The sequence below is a fragment of the Lolium perenne genome, chromosome 1, assembly GCF_019359855.2.
Source record: "Lolium perenne isolate Kyuss_39 chromosome 1, Kyuss_2.0, whole genome shotgun sequence".
NCBI lineage: Eukaryota > Viridiplantae > Streptophyta > Magnoliopsida > Poales > Poaceae > Lolium > Lolium perenne.
This window is the reverse complement of record NC_067244.2, coordinates 243,205,067-243,228,860: the sequence shown is the minus strand read 5'-3', so window position 1 is coordinate 243,228,860 and position 23,794 is coordinate 243,205,067. Positions and strand designations below refer to the sequence as shown.

General features: G+C 43.4%; 1 long non-coding RNA gene across 10 annotated transcripts; it reads right to left on the bottom strand.

The window, feature by feature from the left end:
* Nucleotides 1-2,657: 2,657 nt before the first annotated feature.
* Nucleotides 2,658-8,356, bottom strand: LOC127327446 (uncharacterized). Of its 10 annotated transcripts, XR_011750722.1 has the most exons (6): nucleotides 7,287-8,356; nucleotides 6,741-7,071; nucleotides 5,587-6,013; nucleotides 5,436-5,497; nucleotides 3,025-5,311; nucleotides 2,658-2,917 (listed from the first exon to the last, which is right to left on the bottom strand). It is a non-coding gene; the product is annotated as an uncharacterized lncRNA (long non-coding RNA). The 10 variants fall into 10 exon arrangements; XR_007868553.1 differs by having other exon boundaries at nucleotides 3,025-3,085; nucleotides 5,244-6,013; XR_011750719.1 differs by having other exon boundaries at nucleotides 5,436-6,013.
* Nucleotides 8,357-23,794: the final 15,438 nt, after the last annotated feature.

The window sequence follows — 23,794 nt, the reverse complement described above, 5'->3', positions numbered from 1 at the left end:
ACTTTCTTTCGCTAACCTGAAAAAAAAACTGGCATGTTTTCACTAGTCAACATGATGTTTTTTTTGCTACAAATTTTGTCACGTGGAAAAAAAATTAAACAACTTCCTATTCCAAAACCTAGCGCAGCCTCCACCTTCGCATCCTCCTCGTTCCACCTCCTCAGTTCGGTCTCGTCGATGCCGAAAATGGTGGGGAACCCAATTTATGAGTGGTGTTTGTAATAAAAGTAGTGTTTTTAATAGAACAGGTTAGAGGTTAGGACTTTGATACCCGTCTTTTTTTACCCTCGCTTCAAACGTTGGAAGATTAAACAAATTTATGTATAGGCCTTCAGATCTTACTTGCTAGATCGATCTTGGATATTTTTCTCATGGCTGATGCGAGGAGGATTGTCCTCACAGTTTTTATTCCGGCTGCTACATCTTCGACAATGGTGATTCAGACTTTTCACTCCTTAGCAACGTCGGTTGGTTGTTTGGTTGATTTGAGGTGACATGTTAGTGTTGGTACTCTTACCAATGTTGATTGACTAGTTTAATGTCTGCGCACGTGCACATGGGCTTGACTTTGCGGCTCAAACTAAAATTACGGAAAAATCTGTGTTGGTTACATGTATGTGGTTTGATATCTATTTATTTTTCTTCAATTGTCTTCGGAAAAGTACATATCATGGATAAAAAAGTTTTAAACCTAAAATTTTGCTCGTTTTTAGATTTTATCCTGTAATCGATGAAGACATCCCAAGTATCTCTACAAAGTACTATTTGCTACTATAAATATATATGGTATTGGTTATAAAAAAACTTAACAAAAAGTTTGCACATATAGGAAAATTGTGTTACATACAACAATGTCATGATTTATGAAGAGTATGACGATTAACGTAACACGCTGGTTACATCGATCATCTTGAAGTATCATGTTATGATTCTAGAGAAACAAACTTAACTCTATCCTGAAGTAGCATAACAATCTTGCAGACTGAGTTCTATTTTCTCGTTGAAGACTGCCATTAATTTGACGTCGGGATTTTGTCATTTTATCAGGAAGACAATCGTATATGCCTAATATTCTTGACATGCAAACTAACTTAAGCTTTGTGGATAAGGAGGAGTTAAGGAAAATGCAATAGTAGATAGGTGTGTCGTCTGATCATTGAGGTGATTGAGCTGTCCATGTCAGCTCTCCACTCCTCTCCCTTTCATCAACCAGCACACGGTGCACGGGAACGCGAGGCCAGTGCCAAGGCCATGCGTGAGCTCTCGCAACACGGCAAGCCAATCAATTGGCTACAACCATCCGTTGGACATGATGGCGGTGTCATATCCTCTCAAACTATTCTCGGGACAAAGTGTCAAATTCAGTCACCTTCTCAACCTGAAACTAACTTCGTCTCGCTCTCCACGCTGCAACTTGGTTGTCGGCCCAGCTTGCTGTTTATATGCAGTGAATTCCTAATCAACGACGCCGCCCCAGGAGTCCACGATGGCGATGAGCGAGTGAAGCGATTACTTTGTTAATTTTTGTTGGCGAAAATTTCGCTGATCTACTAATAATTATTAACAATAGTACAAATAATATCAAAAATAATATTTATAATTATAAATAGATATAGATATCTGAACCACCTAACGATGATTACATACACTAGCGCGAGCCGAAGATGCGCCGCAGTCATCGCCTCTCCATCACCAGACCCGGACAAAGCTTCTCGTAGCTAAGTTTGTTGTAAAAGACACCTGCTAAATCCCCAAAAGACTAGTGCACCATAGCACCAACCATCGTTAATGATAACAACCGTAGATCGGAAAACACTGATCTAAAATCACACCTACAAACATGAAAATCGAACGGATCCTAGGATACCCATCGGGCACACACGACTCCAGACGCACTCCACCGATGGTAGACGCACCACCGAAGCGAGGATAGAATGGGGAGGACCTTATTCTGACTTCAGTTTGTAGTTGTCATATCACTATTTCAAAAAAGACACTGAAAAAATACCTAAACAAAAAAGGAAACTCTCCCGCCGGCGAGAGACCATGGTCCGCCACACCAATGCCCCAAGGCCACCAAAAACAGAGCGAAACGACGACGTCGTCACTAGAGAGATGGAAACCCTAGATGGGTTTTAGAGCTGGCGGTCGTCTCTCTCTTTTCATCCTCACGTTACATTTAATTAACTAGTGCCACAATATACTAGAGGTGAGAAAGCATATGTGAACATATAACCAAACAACAAGCAAAAATACAAACTGCAGGCAACCAAACATCAAAGTTGCATTTCTCTTCCCGTGCCAAAAAGAGAAACACAGTGTGAACATGCAAACTAATTGCAAAACATGGCCAAGTCGCGTTTTACCAAAACTTTAAAGCACCAACCACGCTCTTGGTTGTCGGCTCAACTGGTTGTTTATACTAGATTTAGATGTGCGCCTTGGCGCACGATCCCGTGAAATCCACTTCAATTCGCAGTTTGTACAACAACGATGAAACCGAGGTGAGAAATGATAATATGGTATTGGCTTGGTACCTTAGCTCAGCAAATCTGATAGTCGAAATTCTATGGCAGTCCAGAGCTCTAAAATTACACTAACAGCTCAGGATCACAAGACAAACATAAGGATATAGATATATATGATCCACAGTAAGCTGGGATGGATAATAATAGTAATGAACCAGTAAGTAACGCAGCAATGTGGCCAAGAAATCCATGGCAAAGATGTAGGTCAATGCCACGCAACAGTTCTTGATCCAAGGAAAACATTTAGGCCTGAATATCAAGCCTTTCAACCTAAAAGTAGCACATTCTTGTACAAAGCAAAATAATCTCATGATCCTCTCTACTCGATCAGATAATAGCCATCATCAGGTAGTGGCTGCGTTGTTACGGCCACAAGCACATCCTCGTGCCTGCAAACATCATATAAAAAACAATCAGCAATCCAGTCATTCACCTGTTTCAAATAAGAGGAGCATCTATGGTAGTGGAATGATAGGAAAAATAGGACGACACCTACTGTTGCTGCATAGATAGGTTGAAGGTCAAGATTCACAGGTTTCAAAAAAGTGTTGGCATCACTAACATCATCAAATACAAATAAGAATTAATATAAGTGGCCATGGATACTGCAACAATTAATTAAAAAGAACAAACAGTCAGAGATGAATTAACCATGAATACTGCAAAATCAATCCAAAAGAACAATGAGCTAGAAATTATAACGGATACCAGTATGCATCAGCAAGAAAAATAAAGTGAGCCTTTTACCATTTTCAGATAAAGAAAATGATTCGGGAATACATTACCCTAGGAACAACAAATACTTATTCATCTAAGGTAACAATTACAAATTAACTAATACATCTACCAATTAATATGTAGAAACATTAGCTAAAATTTCACTGTGTTTTCAGAATAATTAACACCCTATGAAGAACAAATAATAATTATGCAAAGGAAAGCATTATAACTTGACCAAGACCTCGAACTATTGTGATAACAGAACACTTATGCAGAAATATTAGCTGAAATTCATTGCCTTTTCAGAATAAGCAGCGTATCACACTTGCCAATAAAAGAGTATTTGTATCGAGAAGTTGCATAAGTCACTTTTCCTAACAAAAGTGTACTGCACACCAAGACCTACCTATGCACTATCAAACATACCAGACCTACCTATGCACTAACAAACATATCTTTACACGGAAAAATTATGGCCACCCTGGTATTATTTTAGTAGTATCTTAGGACGAAGGAAAGATTTGTTTTTCCAGTAGTACTCAAAAAATCTTAGTGTTGCACATAATAGCAAGCTCAATTCGAGCACCAACATAGTACGAGCGACGATTTTAGAAGTAAACATAGTGTGAAAGGTAAGAGAATCTAAATAAGGTCAGTTAACATGAGCTAGACGAAGGAAAAAGATATGATCTCCACATTGTACCTGAACCAATGAATGATGCATATAATTTCTAAAGTTAATGTGCATGAATTTTTTCGAGGTGGTAATGTGCATGAATTTACACTTCAAAATAGAGTAATCAGTAGAGAGACAAATATAAAACCAACGAATGATGCACATAGAGTAATCAGAAAAAAAAACAATATAAAACCATGTTGATGAAAAGCAGAGTAGAAAATAGGAAACACCAAAGCTGAAAGTGTTTGAGCTGTTCTCCTTGCAGGACTTTATCTTATTGATACATTAAGAAAAACTTCATTTGAATCGTCTGACTCCTCTTTACCCAAGAAGCACGTGCTCGAAATAACCAAGCATGGGCTTTTCTTGTTAAAACGTATCTTGTCTAAAACAGTTTTGCAAATATTGAAACATGCATGATTTTGATATAAACACATAAAGTTTCTTTTTGTGAACATTTTTTATCTTATTTGCATTTTTCCGATTATATATGAATTAGTTATGATTTTCACAAACTGAAATTTTGTCTGAAAAATAGAGAACTGCAGAATACGGAATTAGTCCTTTAAACTCTCTGAAAAGGTCTCACTGACTGTTAGGAAGCACTGAGTTTAGATGTATTCTTCCTACCATCAGGCATCGTTTAGCACTGCCCCCTTGGAGAATGATCTGGTCATGGTGTTTTTGCCGGCATAGCAACCTTGAGCGATGGTGTGTAGTACAAACGAACTCTCAGTGCATGAATAACACCATTTTTCATATGTAAGCGGGCACTATCTACCCAGCAGAATGAAATGGGAAGCGAATTTAGACTGGAGATTTCGCCTCATTGGCATGAAAATATTTTTGGGAAATAGCATCTTCAGTATAAACATTGATAAGCTGGCACTATTTTTTCTTACCTTACACATACCTATGGTATTTTAAGACCAGGATAATTATAAGCAGCTAATAGAAGTGAGCTATTTACTTTATGTTAATTATTATTGCAGTGCAGATTTCCAAATATATGGCTTATAAGCAACTAATAGAAGTTAAAGTCTTATGTATGTAACACAGAAGATAAAAAATTTGGCATTCATGTCGCAACTGTAGGTCTGGACATGACAGATGCATGCCTTGCATGCCCTTAGATGAAATCAGACAAATTGCGAACAAAATAAATCATGGCAAGAAACAGATTGACCATCATATTAAATTATACAAAAAAAATGGAGATTTAACATGGCTATATATGTCAGGCAAAGTCAAATTAAGACCCTTTTTCATAAATCATGGATGTAAGGGCATGTGATGTCTTGTTTATGAGAAAATACCTTTCAAAACATTGTGAGATGTATGGGCAACCTGTCTAGCCTAGCTCAACTTTGCAAGTGGCGGCACACTAAAATCCAAATAGACATGGCAAATATTATCCACTAAAAAGTGCAAGTACTTACGGGCTTAAATTCGAGTATAATTTCCAAGGACCAAACCAAATGATTAAGCTATTGATAAAATATGCAAACCTGGAGCGATTTGTGGCAAAGCCTGAATTTTGAAAAAGATAGTTTGGGTGCTGCTATGAAATCTGCATGGGTAATGGAGTAAATCAAGATAAGAGAGATGATGTACTATTACAAATAGCTCAAATCACTACTTTGGACAATCAATTTGTACATTGAAAAATCACAATACACTTTGTGACCTGGCTCCAACCTTGTTCAGATAGCTCAAAATAAAGAGTACATATAGTTTCAGCACCAGTTTTTATCCTTTGGAGTTACCTGGTAAATGAAGTGATACAAGAAAAGGTAGTCTAGAAGTAAGCATAGCTGAAAGAAGAATCAAATATATTTTCTTCACTTGATACATCCCATCAACCTTCAGGATCTAAAAGTTTATCTAGTGTTACAATTGTCGCATTGCCTTTTTTATAAAAGGAGAGCACGGATTATATTCAATACATGAATAGCTAAGTAATTCTTCAGTACAAAGCCACTACTTTATAAGCGAATACATGTAGTCTGGGATTTCTTCTGTGCCATACCTCCTCTCCAAGTGAAATTTTTAAAGGAGAAACCAATCTTGATAAAAGATAATTACCCTGACATATCAAATTTTAACAGTTAATAGATAGTGTAAGTGATCAAGAGATTTATACGTACTGCAAAAAATAGAACATTAACTCTTCTAGCTACTTTGCTTAAAGTTCAGCAGTCTAAAATGAAGTAATTATTAGATTTAAAGCTAGAGATCCAAATTATAACTTCCCAGAATAGTCATAAGAACTTGAACACTGGCTACTTCTAAAATTCAGAGACTTATATGAGCTTCTGCACTTTCAATAAAAGACCTGCAAGCAGACCTAAAGAAATTAGCTTCCGACTAACATGAGGTACTTCACTATCAAAAGAAGAATATGAGACATGCAAGAAGAACCACAAGTCTACAACATCCCTGTAAATTACTTTAACAGCCCTACACACTAAAATTGCACATAAGAATATTTTCATGCAGTGCTCCCTGCAATGTCCTTTTGTGCTCCATTTTTATGCTTTACAGCTTAGCATAGCAGATAGTAAGTGAGCCTCTCTGTGAGCCGATAGTTTTTTTTTTCACTAACGGTGTAATGCATTAACTTTCACCATTGCATGTATTACAAAACCAACTGCATCAAGAATGGCATTTAGCAAAAGGAAACCAATAAGGGGATCAGAATACGTATATCTACTGGATCCTATTCAGTTGACCTGAGAACTCAGCACTCACCAAGAAACCAATCCTATTGCATGAAAACGAGATTGAGTTGATGTTCAGATCTTCACGCTTACCTCGAAATTATCTCCGATGTTGACAATGAACACGCCCTCGACTGGACTGACAGGAAACCAGATGTCATTCCTCTTGATCTGCACACCTTGCACATTATTTACTTGGAGCGCAAGAGAGCAGATCAGAATTGGAGTGTGGAGAGAAGCTGACGACTTTGTCCGGCTGCCGCATGCACAGGAGACAGGGACAGTAGTTCATCCTGAATGATTGTATCCCGCTGGCACATTTCTCAGCGATCGTTGGTGGTTCCAGTCCTAGATTCCTCGCCACGGTGACCAAAAGAGAATCCAGTATGTGCTTCACGGCGGTAGAATATTTATGCGTGTTGATCTGAATGAAATTCAGTCAGACACATGATGTTCCATCTAAGAATGTAATGGCAAGACTTACAACTAAAGATTAGTAGGCGATAGTGATACCGAGACCAGAAATTATATTTATAATTAATTTTTCCTAGCAAGTAATAGAAACACATTTTACTATAATTAAGTTGCACAGTAATGATACAAGTACAGTCGACAGGCAGTGAGCAATCAGATTCAGACCTGAAATTAGAAGGCTGGTTAGGCCAGAACTTAGGTGGCCGGCTGTGTGTACTGGTAAAGGATGTCATCCCAGTAAAGCTTCCGATCCTCCGAGACAACAAATCATTGACCATAATCTTCCAACTGCACTCGCTCCTTGGAACGCCGAGTTCTTCGTCTCTGACGGTAATTGGAAGAATCGCTGAATGTTGGCTTCATCCCCTCCATCTCATCGTCTGGAACACAACTGTAATAAAACACCAATTATTTTCCATCAGGATCAGTGGTCAACTTCTTATGATTTTCTAATTACCAAGACTAAGGAATCATCCACTTAAACCACAAATTGTACATAATTATAACTGAAAAATTCAACTGAAATACAGGCACACCAGGCAGCCGTGATAATTATAGAAATGTAGAATGCAAGGCTCCGTCGATGGCCTCCGCCATGGCCAACACTCTTCAGATGCTATGACCTGCTGCAAGTTCACATCTGATCTCTCACTTCTTGGCATAAGATGGAGGTGTGGTTCTGCAGCTAGAGGAGGGGCATGGTATGGGAGATGGAACGCTGCCGGCGGCGAAGATGGCGGCAGTGCGAGGCGACGACACGAGCGGCGGCCTGCGCTCTTTCTCCCAGCCACGACAACTACGCGAGGCCCCGTCCGGCTCTTTCCTCGCCGCCGTCCACCTCCGGGATGCGCCCCTGCAGCGCCTCCCGCCCGCCCGCCACCAAGCTCCCATGGTATGGTGGTGCTGGGAGGCCTCCAGCGATGTCGGCACGGGAAAACTCGGCGGTGGGAGCAGCGGTGCGGGAGAAATCGACGGAGGCGGCGGTCGCTCGGACATGGTTGTGTCCGGAGGACGCCGCCGCCGCTGCTGCTCTCCCCTACTGGTCCGACGAGGGGATGCGGCGGCGTGTGTAGCAGAGAAGGAGAGACGGCGGAAGGGTGGCGAGCTAGAGGAGGAGGAGAAGCGGGACGGAGGCGATTGGGCTGCGGAGACGAGCGAGACGACGAACGTGATTGGGGGAGGTCGCGCTGAGATAGGCGGCTAGGGTTTGGCAAGAGGCCTGGTTTTTGCTCTCTCCCGCGAGACGCCGGGCCAGGCGGGCTTTAGCTGACCCATGGATAAAAAGTGGGTCTGTGGGAGGGCCTCAGCGCCCTGGACGAACGGCCGGCCGAGATCGCGCCACGTCAGCTCGATCTGACGGCCCAAAATCCAAATCGCTGTGAAGCCCCCTATGGGGGGCATCATATACACCTTTAGATTCAGGAATTCCCGATTGTTGCTGGTCGTGACGCGGGTACGGTCAGTCATTGCCTGCCAGTGGCTGGCACTACCACTGTACACTGACGTGTTATCAGGATATGATGAGATGAGACCGGAGAAACTTCTCCATGCTATATCTCCCTACGAGTTCTCGTGAAGAACAGACAGAGAGACCGACGTCACGTCGCCGTCGTGCAGCGTTGCGCGATTCCGACGTGGATTTATCAGGAGTAATCGCTACGATCTTGATTTATCAAGATGGGTTATTTGCAAATTGCAACTTGCAGGGCTTCTTTTATACCGAACCTGCACGCGAGATAATTGCTAGAGTACAAAGGCGATTTACACAAAAATAACCCAAAACTGAAAGAAAAGCACAGACTGACCCCCCGGCGAAACTATTTCACGGATCTAACCCTTTTGTGTAGCGCCCCTCTCACGGGCGCCACACATGCCAATGTGGCGCCCCTGGCGCTGGCGCCACACACCCATCCGACGTGGCCCGTGGACGCTGAGCTGGTGACCCCGGTCCGACGTGGCAGCACGAGTGGCGCCGCTCTCGCCGGCGCCACACTTTGAAAGTGTGGCGCCCGTGGCAAGGGCGCCACACATTCACTTAAGTTTGGGCCGCGCGCGCGCCCCCAGCCCGACCCTTCTTCTTTCTCCTCCCTCTGTTCTTCTTCTCTCATCCAGGGCGCCCGGTTTTCTCTCTCCCCCCTCTCTCCCCCCACCAAATCAACCACCAAATCGTCAGATCTGTCCGTGGAGATCGTTCCCAACTCGTTGCTTGAGGTAATCTCCTCCGTTTCCCCTCTTTTCATCCATTGATTTTGTGTATTTGCTCCAATCTATATGTGAAACCCTAGATGTGGATTTGGTTGATTTGAGGGTGGAGATGGATTTGGTTGGATGTTAGGGTTGTTGAAGTAGAAGAAATGGTAGTGTGCTAGTTTGTATGGGTAGATTATGTTGATTATGGTAACTAATGAACACATGTGTGTATGTGTTCCCATTATGCTAGGGGGATGGAAAGAATTGTTCATGTTCATCATGTGGAGAAGGATGCTTTCTTGAAGGGAAACATAGAGCCGGACCCGGAAGAGGTTGACTTGGTGTTTGACGTTAGCCCTAGCTTTGCGGAGGTGGTAGCACAAGTTAGGGTTGAGTTGAATTGGAATGAGCCAAATGATGGTGTTGAGCTAGAGGGAAGGCATAATGTGGGGTTTGGAATGCACACCCGTTGGAAGATAATGCGTATCAACTCGGAGCAACGTTGGTCCATTTACAAGGAGACGGTGGCCGGGTCACAAGATAAGGCTTTGGAGTTGTTTGCAACCAAGACGGTTGAGGCTCGTATCGAGCTTGACCTTAACCGGCCCTCCTCCCCCGTTCGAGAGAGGACTCCTCCACCCATGAGCCAAGAAGAGGCCACCCAATCTCCCATTGTCCAATCTCCCATTGCCCAACAACCTCCGTTGGATAATGAGTACGATGAGCATGACGATGGTGATGATGGTTTCGAGATGAATTACAATAATATCGGTGATTTGGATAAATATTGGACGCAAGAGGAGATGGACCACTCCATTCCTTATTCCCGATGCTATGCGTCGGACTCGGATGATGATGGACCCGAAGAGGAGGTTGACGAGGATGGCTTCACGGCTAAGGAAGCCGAAAGAGCCGAGATCTTCAAGAAGGTAACCGGACGGGATATCCGGGTACCATTGTTCCGTGATGTTAGTCTTGCGGATGGAGCCGTGGTTGATGGTGGCAAAAGTTTACTTCTTGGAGCTAGGCCACTATCCAAGAGAGATGTGGATGGTAGGACGGCTATGATCTCTAAAGGGCTAACGTTTGATACATTCTTGGAATTGAAGATATGGTTGAAGGAGTTCTCCATTAAGCATCATCGCCCTTACATCGTTGTTCACTCGGACTTGAAGAAGCGGTACACGCTAAAATGTGTGGATAAAAGGTGCCCATGGGTTGTCCGTGCACGACCTTTCAAAAAAGGGCCCTCTTGGCACATAACAAGTTGTGTAGCCACTCACATGTGCCGGGGGCCGAAGCTTGATGGCAAGGATGCACGGGACCACCGTCAACTCACATCCGAGTTCATTGCATACAAGCTCTCGGCGGAGATCTCATCACTTCCTATCATGAGCATTAGGTCCGTGCAAGATACGGTCAAATCCCGGTTTGCCTACGACGTCAAGTACGGGAAGGCATGGAAGGCCAAACAAGCCGCATTCAAGATGTTGTACGGTGATTGGGAGGAAGCATACAACCGTATCCCTAGGTTGTTGTTAGCGATGGCCGCAACTAACCCGGGCATGGTGCATGTGGTGGAGCCTTCCGCAACCAAAATGACATTGCATGATGGTAAAAGAGTGAGGGTATTTCACCGTGCATTTTGGTCATTCGAGCAATGCACGAGGGCATTCGAACATTGTAGGCCCGTCATAGCCGTGGATGGTACCTTCTTGACCGGGCGGTACAAGGGCACACTATTGGTGGCAATAGCAAGTGATGCGAGCAACCGTTTAGTACCATTGGCTTTTGCATTGGTAGAGATTGAGAACAATGATAAGCGGCAATGGTTTTTCCATATATTGAGGACGAGGGTCATACCACCCTCAAAGGAAGTGTGTGTCATCTCCGATCGTCATCAAGGAATTCTCAATGCGGTGGAGGTTGCAATTCCCGGGCATGCTCCCTTGCATCACCGATGGTGCATGAGGCATTTTTGTGCAAACTTCTACCGGCATGCAAGAGCAAAGAGTTGTCTGACCTCCTTCAAGATTGTTGCCTCGCTTACTCTGAGCGCCGCTTCGCAAACCTATACAACGGCTTGCTGAAGCACAAAGACCACAACGCGGGTGGTCAAGAGTTTCTTCATAGACACCTCATATTTAACTCAAAGTGGGCAAGAGCTTATGATGAGGATGGGAGGAGATATGGCCAAATGACAAGCAACATGGCCGAGTGCTTCAACAATGTGTTGAAGGGTGTCCGTGCATTGCCCGTGACGGCAATCATTCAATACACATTCGAGAAGTTGAATGTCTATTTCCAGAACTACACCGATGAAACGGAGAAGGAAATTGCTAGGAATTGCGAGTTCCCTACGAAGGTTGAAGAGTTCATGGAATTTCAGGCGAGGAAGGCGGACTCCCAAACAGCTACATGTTATGACAATGTTGAATGGATTTACCAAGTGAATGAGCCGGGAGGCACCACACAAGGTGGTGTCCAACATGGAGGCCGGGCTTTCCGTGTGTCCCTAAAGACATGTGAATGCACATGTAGGAGGCCCTCTTTGCTTCATTTGGCTTGCTCCCACTTGCTCACAGCGGCACGCACTAGACGTGTCGACTACAATAACCCGCTCACCGTTCGGGAGTCCGAGTTCTCAATCGAAGCCACAAAGAGGACATGGGCTCCAAGGTTTTCTCCTTACTTGGATCAATCACAATGGCCGGAGTATCATGGAGTGCAAGTTTGGCCAGATCCGGAATGGAAGGTTGTGAAACGTGGAAGAAGAAAGACCAAGAGGTATCACGTAGATATGGATAGATGGGGTCATTCGGGAAACAAGTTATTCCAAGAGTCTCGCGAGCCAACTAATTGTGGATCATGCAATAGTAAGGGCCACAATAAAAGAAAGTGCACATCCGGCAGAAAATCAAAGGGCAATGATGGTAGCACAAGTCAAGCATCAAGTAGCCAACAAGCTTCAAATCAACCTCCAAGCCAACAAACCCCAAGCCAACAAACCCCAAGCCAACAAGCTCCAAGCCAACAAGCTCCAAGCGAACAAGCTCCAAGCCAACCGCGTCAAACTCCTCCAAGCCAACCGCGTCAAACTCCTCCAAGCCAAACGCGTCAACCTCCTCCAAGCCAAACGCGTCAACAAGCTCCAAGCACACAAGCCCAACGGCAACAAGCTCCAAGCACACAAGCCCAACAGCAACAAACCCCAAGCACACAAGCCCAACGGCAACAAGCTCCTACGCAACAAGCTCCAAGGCAACAAGCCTCAAGGCATCAACCACAATGGCGACAAGCTCCAAGGCAACAAAGGATTCACGTAGGGCTTAGTAGAGGTGGCCGTCGCGGTGCTAGTATGCTACGATACCTAGCGGGGCCTTATCCGTATGTGTCTCCAAGTTACTAATTGCATTGTACTTTCTATTTTCATATTCCATGACTAACTTTGGTTTTTCAATTTGGTTTACAGGTATGGCAACTCAACCCACCAAGGGGAAGGGAGCATGGGAGGGCAATGAGAAGGAGGAGTCCGCTTGGGAGGAGGCGGTAAGGACGGTGCGGAAGAAGGAGAAGGAAGAACTAGAGAGGAAGAAGAAGGAGGAGGAAGACAACAAGATGGCGGAGCATGCCTGATGGCGTGTAACTCACACGTTCGTTGGGAACCCCAAGAGGAAGGTATGATGCGCACAGCAGCAAGTTTTCCCTCAGAAAGAAACCAAGGTTTATCGAACCAGTAGGAGTCAAGAAGCACGTTGAAGGTTGATGGCGGCGGGATGTAGTGCGGCGCAACACCGTGGATTCGGCGCCAACGTGGAACCCGCACAACACAACCAAAGTACTTTGCCCCAACGAAACAGTGAGGTTGTCAATCTCACCGGCTTGCTGTAACAAAGGATTAACCGTATTGTGTGGAAGATGATTGTTTGCAGAAAACAGTAGAACAAGTATTGCAGTAGATTGTATTTCAGTAAAGAGAATTGGACCGGGGTCCACAGTTCACTAGAGGTGTCTCTCCCATAAGACAAACAGCATGTTGGGTGAACAAATTACAGTTGGGCAATTGACAAATAAAGAGAGCATGACCATGCACATACATATCATGATGAGTATAGTGAGATTTAATTGGGTATTACGACAAAGTACATAGACCGCCATCCAACTGCATCTATGCCTAAAAAGTCCACCTTCAGGTTATCATCCGAACCCCCTCCAGTATTAAGTTGCAAAGCAACAGACAATTGCATTAAGTATGGTGCGTAATGTAATCAACAACTACATCCTTAGACATAGCATCAATGTTTTATCCCTAGTGGCAACAGCACAACACAACCTTAGAACTTTCATCACTTGTCCTGTGTCAATGCAGGCATGAACCCACTATCGAGCATAAATACTCCCTCTTGGAGTTACAAGCATCTACTTGGCCAGAGCATCTACTAGTAACGGAGAGCATGCAAGATCATAAACAACACATAGATATAACTTTGATAATCAACATAACAAGTATTCTCTATTCATCGGATCCCAACAAACGCAACATATAGAATTACAGATAGATGATCTTGATCATGTTAGGCAGCTCACAAGATCCAACAATGATAGCACAATGGGGAGAAGACAACCATCTAGTTACTGCTATGGACCCATAGTCCAGGGGTAGACTACTCACACATCACTCCGGAGGCGACCATGGCGGCGTAGAGTCCTCCGGGAGATGAATCCCCTCTCCGGCGAGTGCCGGAGGCGATCTCCTGGATCCCCGAGATGGGATCGGCGTTGGCGGCGTCTGCGGAAGGTTTTCCGTATCGTGGCTCTCGCATCGGGGTTTCGTCACGGAGGCTTTAAGTAGGAGGAAGGGTAGGTCAAGAGGCGGCGCGAGGCCCAGACCATAGGGCCGCGCGGCCAGGCGAGGGCCGCGCCGCCCTATGCTCTGGCTGCCTCGTGGCCCCTCTTCGTCTTGTCTTCGGACTTCTGGAAGCTTCGTGGAAAAATAGGCCCCTGGGCGTTGATTTCGTCCAATTCCGAGAATATTTCGTTACTAGGATTTCTGAAACCAAAAACAGCAGAAAACAGCAACTGGCACTTCGGCATCTTGTTAATAGGTTAGTTCCGGAAAATGCACGAATATGACATAAAGTGTGCATAAAACATGTAGATAACATCAATAATGTGGCATGGAACATAAGAAATTATCGATACGTCGGAGACGTATCAGCATCCCCAAGCTTAGTTCTGCTCGTCCCGAGCAGGTAAAACGATAACACAGATAATTTCTGGAGTGACATGCCATCATAATCTTGATCATACTATTTGTAAAGCATATGTAGTGAATGCAGCGATCAAAACAATGTATATGACATGAGTAAACAAGTGAATCATAAAGCAAAGACTTTTCATGAATAGCACTTCAAGACAAGCATCAATAAGTCTTGCATAAGAGTTAACTCATAAAGCAATAATTCAAAGTAAAGGCATTGAAGCAACACAAAAGAAGATTAAGTTTCAGCGGTTGCTTTCAACTTGTAACATGTATATCTCATGGATATTGTCAACATAGAGTAATATAATAAGTGCAATAAGCAAGTATGTAGGAATCAATGCACGGTTCACACAAGTGTTTGCTTCTTGAGGTGGAGAGAAATAGGTGAACTGACTCAACATTGAAAGTAAAAGAATGGTCCTCCATAGAGGAAAAGCATCGATTGCTATATTTGTGCTAGAGCTTTGATTTTGAAAACATGAAACAATTTTGTCAACGATAGTAATAAAGCATATGTATCATGTAAATTATATCTTATAAGTTGCAAGCCTCATGCATAGTGTACTAATAGTGCCCGCACCTTGTCCTAATTAGCTTGGACTACCGGATCATCACAATGCACATGTTTTTACCAAGTGTCACAAAGGGGTACCTCTATGTCACTTTGTACAAAGGTCTAAGGAGAAAGCTCGCATTGGATTTCTCGCTATTGATTATTCTTCAACTTAGACATCCATACCGGGACAACATAGACAACAGATAATGGACTCCTCTTTTATGCATAAGCATGTAACAACAATTAATAATTTTCTCATTTGAGATTGAGGATATATGTCCAAAACTGAAACTTCCACCATGGTTCATGGCTTTAGTTAGCGGCCCAATGTTCTTCTCTAACAATATGCATGCTTAACCATAAGGTGGTAGATCGCTCTTACTTCAGACAAGACGGACATGCATAGCAACTCACATGAAATTCAACAATGAATAGTTGATGGCGTCCCCAGTAAACATGGTTATCGCACAACAAGCAACTTAATAAGAGATAAAGTGCATAATTACATATTCAATACCACAATAGTTTTTAAGCTATTTGTCCCATGAGCTATATATTGCAAAGGTGAATGATGGAATTTTAAAGGTAGCACTCAAGCAATTTACTTTGGAATGGCGGAAAATACCATGTAGTAGGTAGGTATGGTGGACACAAATGGCATAGTGGTTGGCTCAAGTATTTTGGATGCATGAGAAGTATTCCCTCTCGATACAAGGTTTAGGCTAGCAAGGCTTATTTGAAACAAACACAAGGATGAACCGGTGCAGCAAAACTCACATAAAAGACATATTGAAAACATTATAAAACTCTACACCGTCTTCCTTGTTGTTCAAACTCAATACTAGAAATTATCTAGACCTTAGAGAAACCAAATATGCAAACCAAATTTTAGCATGCTCTATGTATTTCTTCATTAATGGGTGCAAAGCATATGATGCAAGAGCTTAATCATGAGCACAACAATTGCCAAGTATCACATTACCCAAGACATTTATAGCAATTACTACATGTATCATTTTCCAATTCCAACCATATAACAATTTAACGAAGGAGAAACTTCGCCATGAATACTATGAGTAGAAACTAAGGACATACTTGTCCATATGCTGCAGCGCAGCGTGTCTCTCTCCCATAAAGTGAATGCTAGGATCCATTTTATTCAAACAAAACAAAAACAAAAACAAACCGACGCTCCAAGAAAAAGCACATAAGATGTGATGGAATAAAAATATAGTTTCAGGGGAGGACCCTGATAATGTTGTCGATGAAGAAGGGGATGCCTTGGGCATCCCCAAGCTTAGACGCTTGAGTCTTCTTAATATATGCAGGGGTGAACCACCGGGGCATCCCCAAGCTTAGAGCTTTCACTCTCCTTGATCATGTTGCATCATACTCCTCTCTTGATCCTTGAAAACTTCCTCCACACCAAACTCGAAACAACTCATTAGAGGGTTAGTGCACAATAAAAATTAACATATTCAGAGGTGACACAATCATTCTTAACACTTCTGGACATTGCATAATGCTACTGGACATTAGTGGATCAAAGAAATTCATCCAACATAGCAAAAGAGGCAATGCGAAATAAAAGGCAGAATCTGTCAAAACAGAACAGTTCGTATTGACGAATTTTAAAATGGCACCAGACTTGCTCAAATGAAAATGCTCAAATTTAATGAAAGTTGCGTACATATCTGAGGATCATGCACGTAAATTGGCTTAATTTTCTGAGTTACCTACAGGGAGGTGGACCCAGATTCATGACAGCAAAGAAATCTGGAACTGCGCAGTAATCCAAATCTAGTACTTACTTTTCTATCAACGGCTTTACTTGGCACAACAAAACACAAAACTAAGATAAGGAGAGGTTGCTACAGTAGTAAACAACTTCCAAGACACAAAATAAAAACAAAGTACTGTAGGTAAAAAAACATGGGTTGTCTCCCATAAGCGCTTTTCTTTAACGCCTTTCAGCTAGGCGCAGAAAGTATGTATCAAGTATTATCAAGAGACGAAGTGTCAACATCATAATTTGTTCTCATAATAGAATCAAAAGGTAACTTCATTCTCTTTCTAGGGAAGTGTTCCATACCTTTCTTGAGAGGAAATTGATATTTTATATTACCTTCCTTCATATCAATGGTAGCACCAACAGTTCGAAGAAAAGGTCTTCCCAATATAATGGGACAAGATGCATTGCATTCAATATCCAAGACAACAAAATCAACGGGGACAAGGTTATTGTTAACGGTAATGCGGACATTATCAACTTTCCCCAAAGGTTTCTTTGTAGAATGATCAGCAAGATTAACATCCAAATAACAATTTTTCAGCGGTGGCAAGTCAAGCATATTATAAATTTTCTTAGGCATAACGGAAATACTTGCACCAAGATCACATAAGGCATTACAATCAAAATCTTTAACCTTCATATTAATGATGGGCTCCCAACCATCCTCTAGCTTTCTAGGAATAGAGGCTTCGCGCTCTAGTTTCTCTTCTCTAGCTTTTATGAGAGCATTTGTAATATGTTGCGTGAAAGCCAAAATTATAGCACTAGCATTAGGACTTTTAGTAAGTTTTTGCAAGAACTTTATAACTTCAGAGATGTGGCAATCATCAAAATTCAAACCATTATAATCTAAATCAATGGGATCATCATCCCCAATATTGGAAAAAATTTCAGCAGCTTTATCACAGGTAGTTTCAGCAGTTTTAGCAGTTTCAGGCAGTTTCTCGCGCTTTGCATTAGAAGTGGAAACATTGCTAACACCAATTCTTTTATTAGTATTAGTAGGAGGTGCAGCAACATGTGTAGCATTAGCATTACTAGTGGTGGTAATAGTCCAAACTTTAGCTACATTCTTCTCTTTAGCTAGTTTTTCATTTTCTTCTCTATCCCACCTAGCACGCAGTTCAGCCATTAATCTTATATTCTCATTAATTCTAACTTGGATGGAATTTGCTGTAGTAACAATTTTATTATGATGATTCTCATTAGGCATAACTTTCGATTTCAAAAGATCAACATCAGCAGCAAGACTATCGACTTTAGAAGCAAGTATATCAATTTTCCCAAGCTTTTCTTCAACAGATTTGTTAAAAGCAGTTTGTGTACTAATAAATTCTTTAAGCATGGCTTCAAGTCCAGGGGGTGTGTTCCTATTATTATTGTAAGAATTCCCATAAGAATTACCATAGCCGTTGCCATTATTATAAGGATATGGCCTATAGTTGTTACTAGAATTGTTCCGGTAAGCATTGTTGTTGAAATTATTATTTTTAATGAAGTTCACATCAACATGTTCTTCTTGTGCAACCAATGAAGCTAATGGAACATTATTAGGATCAATATTAGTCCTACCATTCACAAGCATAGACATAATAGCATCAATCTTATCACTCAAGGAAGAGGTTTCTTCGACAGAATTTACCTTCTTACCTTGTGGAGCTCTTTCCATGTGTCATTCAGAGTAGTTGATCATCATATTATCAAGAAGCTTTGTTGCTTCACCAAGAGTGATGGACATAAAGGTACCTCCAGCAGCTGAATCCAATAAATTCCGCGAAGAAAAATTTAGTCCTGCATAGAAGGTTTGGATGATCATCCAAGTAGTCAGTCCATGGGTTGGGCAGTTTTTAACCAGAGATTTCATTCTTTCCCAAGCTTGAGCAACATGTTCAGTATCTAATTGTTTAAAATTCATTATGCTACTCCTCAAAGATATAATTTTAGCAGGGGGATAATATCTACCAATAAAAGCATCCTTGCATTTAGTCCATGAATCAATACTATTCTTAGGCAGAGATAGCAACCAATCTTTAGCTCTTCCTCTTAATGAGAAAGGGAACAATTTTAGTTTAATAATATCACCATCTACATCTTTATACTTTTGCATTTCACATAATTCAACAAAATTATTAAGATGTGCAGCAGCATCATCAGAACTAACACCAGAAAATTGCTCTCGCATAACAAGATTCAGTAAAGCAGGTTTAATTTCAAAGAATTCTGCTGTAGTAGCAGGTGGAGCAATAGGTGTGCATAAGAAATCGTTATTATTTGTGGTTGTGAAGTCACACAACTTAGTATTTTCAGCGTTGGCCATTTTAGCAACAGTAAATAAAGCAAGCTAGATAAAGTAAATGCAAGTAACTAATTTTTTTGTGTTTTTGATATAGCAAACAAGATAGCAAATAAAGTAAAACTAGCAACTAATTTTTTGTATTTTGATTTAGTGCAGCAAACAAAGTAGTAAATAAAACTAAGCAAGACAAAAACAAAGTAAAGAGATTGAGAAGTGGAGACTCCCCTTGCGACGTGTCTTGATCTCCCCGCAACGAGCGCCAGAAAATGTGCTTGATGGCGTGTAACTCACACGTTCGTTGGGAACCCCAAGAGGAAGGTATGATGCGCACAGCAGCAAGTTTTCCCTCAGAAAGAAACCAAGGTTTATCGAACCAGTAGGAGTCAAGAAGCACGTTCAAGGTTGATGGCGGCGGGATGTAGTGCGGCGCAACACCAGGGATTCCGGCGCCAACGTGGAACCTGCACAACACAACCAAAGTACTTTGCCCCAACGAAACAGTGAGGTTGTCAATCTCACCGGCTTGCTGTAACAAAGGATTAACCGTATTGTGTGGAATATGATTGTTTGCAGAAAACGAGAGAACAAGTATTGCAGTAGATTGTATTTCAAGAAAGAGAATTGGACCGGGGTCCACAGTTCACTAGAGGTGTCTCTCCCATAAGACAAACAGCATGTTGGGTGAACAAATTACAGTTGGGCAATTGACAAATAAAGAGAGCATGACCATGCACATACATATCATGATGAGTATAGTGAGATTTAATTGGGCATTACGACAAAGTACATAGACCGCCATCCAACCTGCATCTATGCCTAAAAAGTCCACCTTCAAAGTTATCATCCGAACCCCCTCCGGTATTAAGTTGCAAAGCAACAGACAATTGCATTAAGTATGGTGCGTAATGTAATCAACAACTACATCCTTAGACATAGCATCAATGTTTTATCCCTAGTGGCAACAGCACAACACAACCTTAGAACTTTACATCCTTTGTCCCAGGTGTCAATGCAGGAATGAACCCACTATCGAGCATAAATACTCCCTCTTGGAGTTACAAGCATCTACTTGGCCAGAGCATCTACTAGTAACGGAGAGCATGCAAGATCATAAACAACACATAGATATAACTTTGATAATCAACATAACAAGTATTCTCTATTCATCGGATCCCAACAAACGCAACATATAGAATTACAGATAGATGATCTTGATCATGTTAGGCAGCTCACAAGATCCAACAATGATAGCACAATGGGGAGAAGACAACCATCTAGCTACTGCTATGGACCCATAGTCCAGGGGTAGACTACTCACACATCACTCCGGAGGCGACCATGGCGGCGTAGAGTCCTCCGGGAGATGAATCCCCTCTCCGGCAGGGTGCCGGAGGCGATCTCCTGGATCCCCCGAGATGGGATCGGCGTTGGCGGCGTCTCTGGAAGGTTTTCCGTATCGTGGCTCTCGATGCGGGGGTTTCGTCACGGAGGCTTTAAGTAGGCGGAAGGGTAGGTCAAGAGGCGGCGCGAGGGGCCCAGACCATAGGGCCGCGCGGCCAGGGCAGGGGCCGCGCCGCCCTATGCTCTGGCTGCCTCGTGGCCCCTCTTCGTCTTGTCTTCGGACTTCTGGAAGCTTCGTGGAAAAATAGGCCCCTGGGCGTTGATTTCGTCCAATTCCGAGAATATTTCGTTACTAGGATTTCTGAAACCAAAAACAGCACAAAACAGCAACTGGCACTTCGGCATCTTGTTAATAGGTTAGTTCCAGAAAATGCACGAATATGACATAAAGTGTGCATAAAACATGTAGATAACATCAATAATGTGGCATGGAACATAAGAAATTATCGATACGTCGGAGACGTATCAGTGCCCGTATGCAAAAACAGTATGACGAATACATATTGTTCCACAAGAGGAGGAATGCCAAGCTGAAGGCCGAACGGGACCGCGAGGCACGGATAAAATTCCTGAGGAGCTGCCAACTTGAGCAAATTGCGAGGGAGAGGGCCAATAGGATGCACCTAGAGGAGGTGGCTAGGGAGGCTGAACGCATCAAGGAGGAGAGAGCTCAAGCGGAAGCTGCAAAGACGGAGGAGCGCCACCACTTCTTCGATTCGGTCGTTCAGTTGGCTCGTGACTTAAGGGAGAAGGAAGAATTGGCTGAAGAAGCTAAGAAGAAGAAGGCAAGGGGGGAGGGCGCCTTTGCGACGCAGTGATGTCCCTTTGGCTATGTTCTTGTTGTCGAACCTTTATGTTGTGTGAACCTTGATCTTCTCGAACCTTCGTGTCGTTGAACCTTATTGTAATTGAAACCTTGATGTCGTCGAACCTTATTTGTCATTTGAACCATTATGCTGTGTCAATGTGTGGTACATATTCAGTGCAATGTTCTTGTTGTCAAAACTGTTGGAATATGGTAGGATTTTCATGGTTTTAACACAAGTCAATGTGTGGCGCCCTTCCCACTGGCGCCACACATGCTAGTGTGGCGCCCGTGGCATCGGCGCCACACATGCCAACTTATATGAACTATTGGGTCGAAAACATACAGGGGCTCCGGACGGTAAGTCCTTAGCCGTTTTGGCGAGGCTCTTTGTGTGGCGCCCTTCCCACTGGCGCTACACATGCTAGTGTGGCGCCCGTGGCATCGGCGCCACACAAAAAGCCTCGCCAAAATGGCTAAGTCCCAGACGATTTGTCTTACAGTATGTTTTGGGCAGTTAGACATGGATGTGTGGCGCCGATGCCACGGGCGCCACACAGTGCAGTGTGGCGCCTGTGGGAAGGGCGCCACACATTGACTTGTGTTAAAACCATGAAAAATCCTACCATATTCCAACAAAACTGCCATCATGTCAAAAGCTATGTCATACACACATCATATCAACAGCCATTTTGTACACACATCATGGACATAACATCATCATACCTAACATCGTAGCACATAGTTTCATACAATTTAAGATAGCATTCAAACAACACGAAGCAACGAAGATAGAGTTGACAACACTCGACGATCTAACTATCGGTGTCGGAGCCGGATTCGCCGGTGTGGGGGTAGTGCACACGGCAGGCGGTGTCATCGAACACCTTGACGATCATCTCGCCGTCCCCCTCGTACAGGAAGGTGAGCTGGCAGCCGGGCTCGAGGTGGAGGTCACGGGCGAACTTGTCCCACCCCGTGTGCAGGTACATCTTGCCCTGCCCGTCGAACAGGACCTCCACGGACCAGCGGCAGAAGTTGCAGCTAGCCTCCCGTAGCTGCAAGTGCGCCGACTCGTGGCCGTCGACGAACTCGGCAAACTTGTCCGGTAGCCGCTTGATGCCGAGTGGGTCGTTGTCGATGCGGAGGAGGAACTCGAAGCAGCGTTCCTCATGCGAAGACGAGGAGGATGCAGGTGACGGTGACCGTGGGGCCCTTGCTGCTCCACCGCGGCGGCCCCTTCCCCGGCCCGGGGGGCGCCCAGGACCGCGGCGGCCCCGTCCCCGGCCACCGGGACCCGCCATCCTACATGTTTACATTTTTCAACCATATTACGATCCATTCCACTAACAAATATGAGTTACTCCATCACAAATACTAGGCATACATGTGGATTCATACACATACATACATAGAGTTCATACACATACATGTGAAATTTCATATGTAGATTTCTACAAATCTATGGTTCAAACACATGCATACATGAGGCTACCATCTCCAACACAAACAATACAATATAGAGTGCACAAAAGAAAAAAAACATATCTAGGGTTCATGTCCAAATATAGCCCGATCTATGAAATTAGTGGATGAATGGAGAAGATTTGAAGGAGATTACCTTGACAAATGGATGGGGAACGATCTCCACGGACAGATCTGACGATTTGGTGGTGGATTTGGTGGGGGGGAGAGGGAGGAGAGAGAGAACCGGGCTGGGGGGAGAGGAAGGAGAAGAACAGAGGGAGGAGAAAGAAGAAGGGTCGGGCTGGGGGCGCGCGCGCGGCCCAAACTTAAGTGAATGTGTGGCGCCCTTGCCACGGGCGCCACACTTTCAAAGTGTGGCGCCGGCGAGAGCGGCGCCACTCGTGCTGCCACGTCGGACAAGGGTCACCAGCTCAGCGTCCACGGGCCACGTCGGATGGGTGTGTGGCGCCAGGGCCAGGGGCGCCACATTGCCATGTGTGGCGCCCGTGAGGGGGGCGCCACACAAAAGGGTTAGATCCGTGAAATAGTTTCGCTGGAGGGTCAGTCTGTGCTTTTCTTTCAGTTTTGGGTTATTTTTGTGTAAATCGCCGAGTACAAATAAGAATCGTATAATTATTTACTTTGTTTCGAGAGTTAATTCAGTGCTAAAACAAACATTTTTCTCTCTCGTACCGGTTTTGTTATTCCTCGGGCGAATTGTTACTAAATTGGTGGCAAGACACCATCTGACATGAATACGATGGGATGAACAGATATTCACTAGATGTGTTTGACTTTCGATTGAAGTCTATTAGGAAATATTGACTATTTACCAAAACATTTAGAGACTTGCACACATTAACGTTACATTACCCTTAAGGGATAGTAAGACATTATAAGACC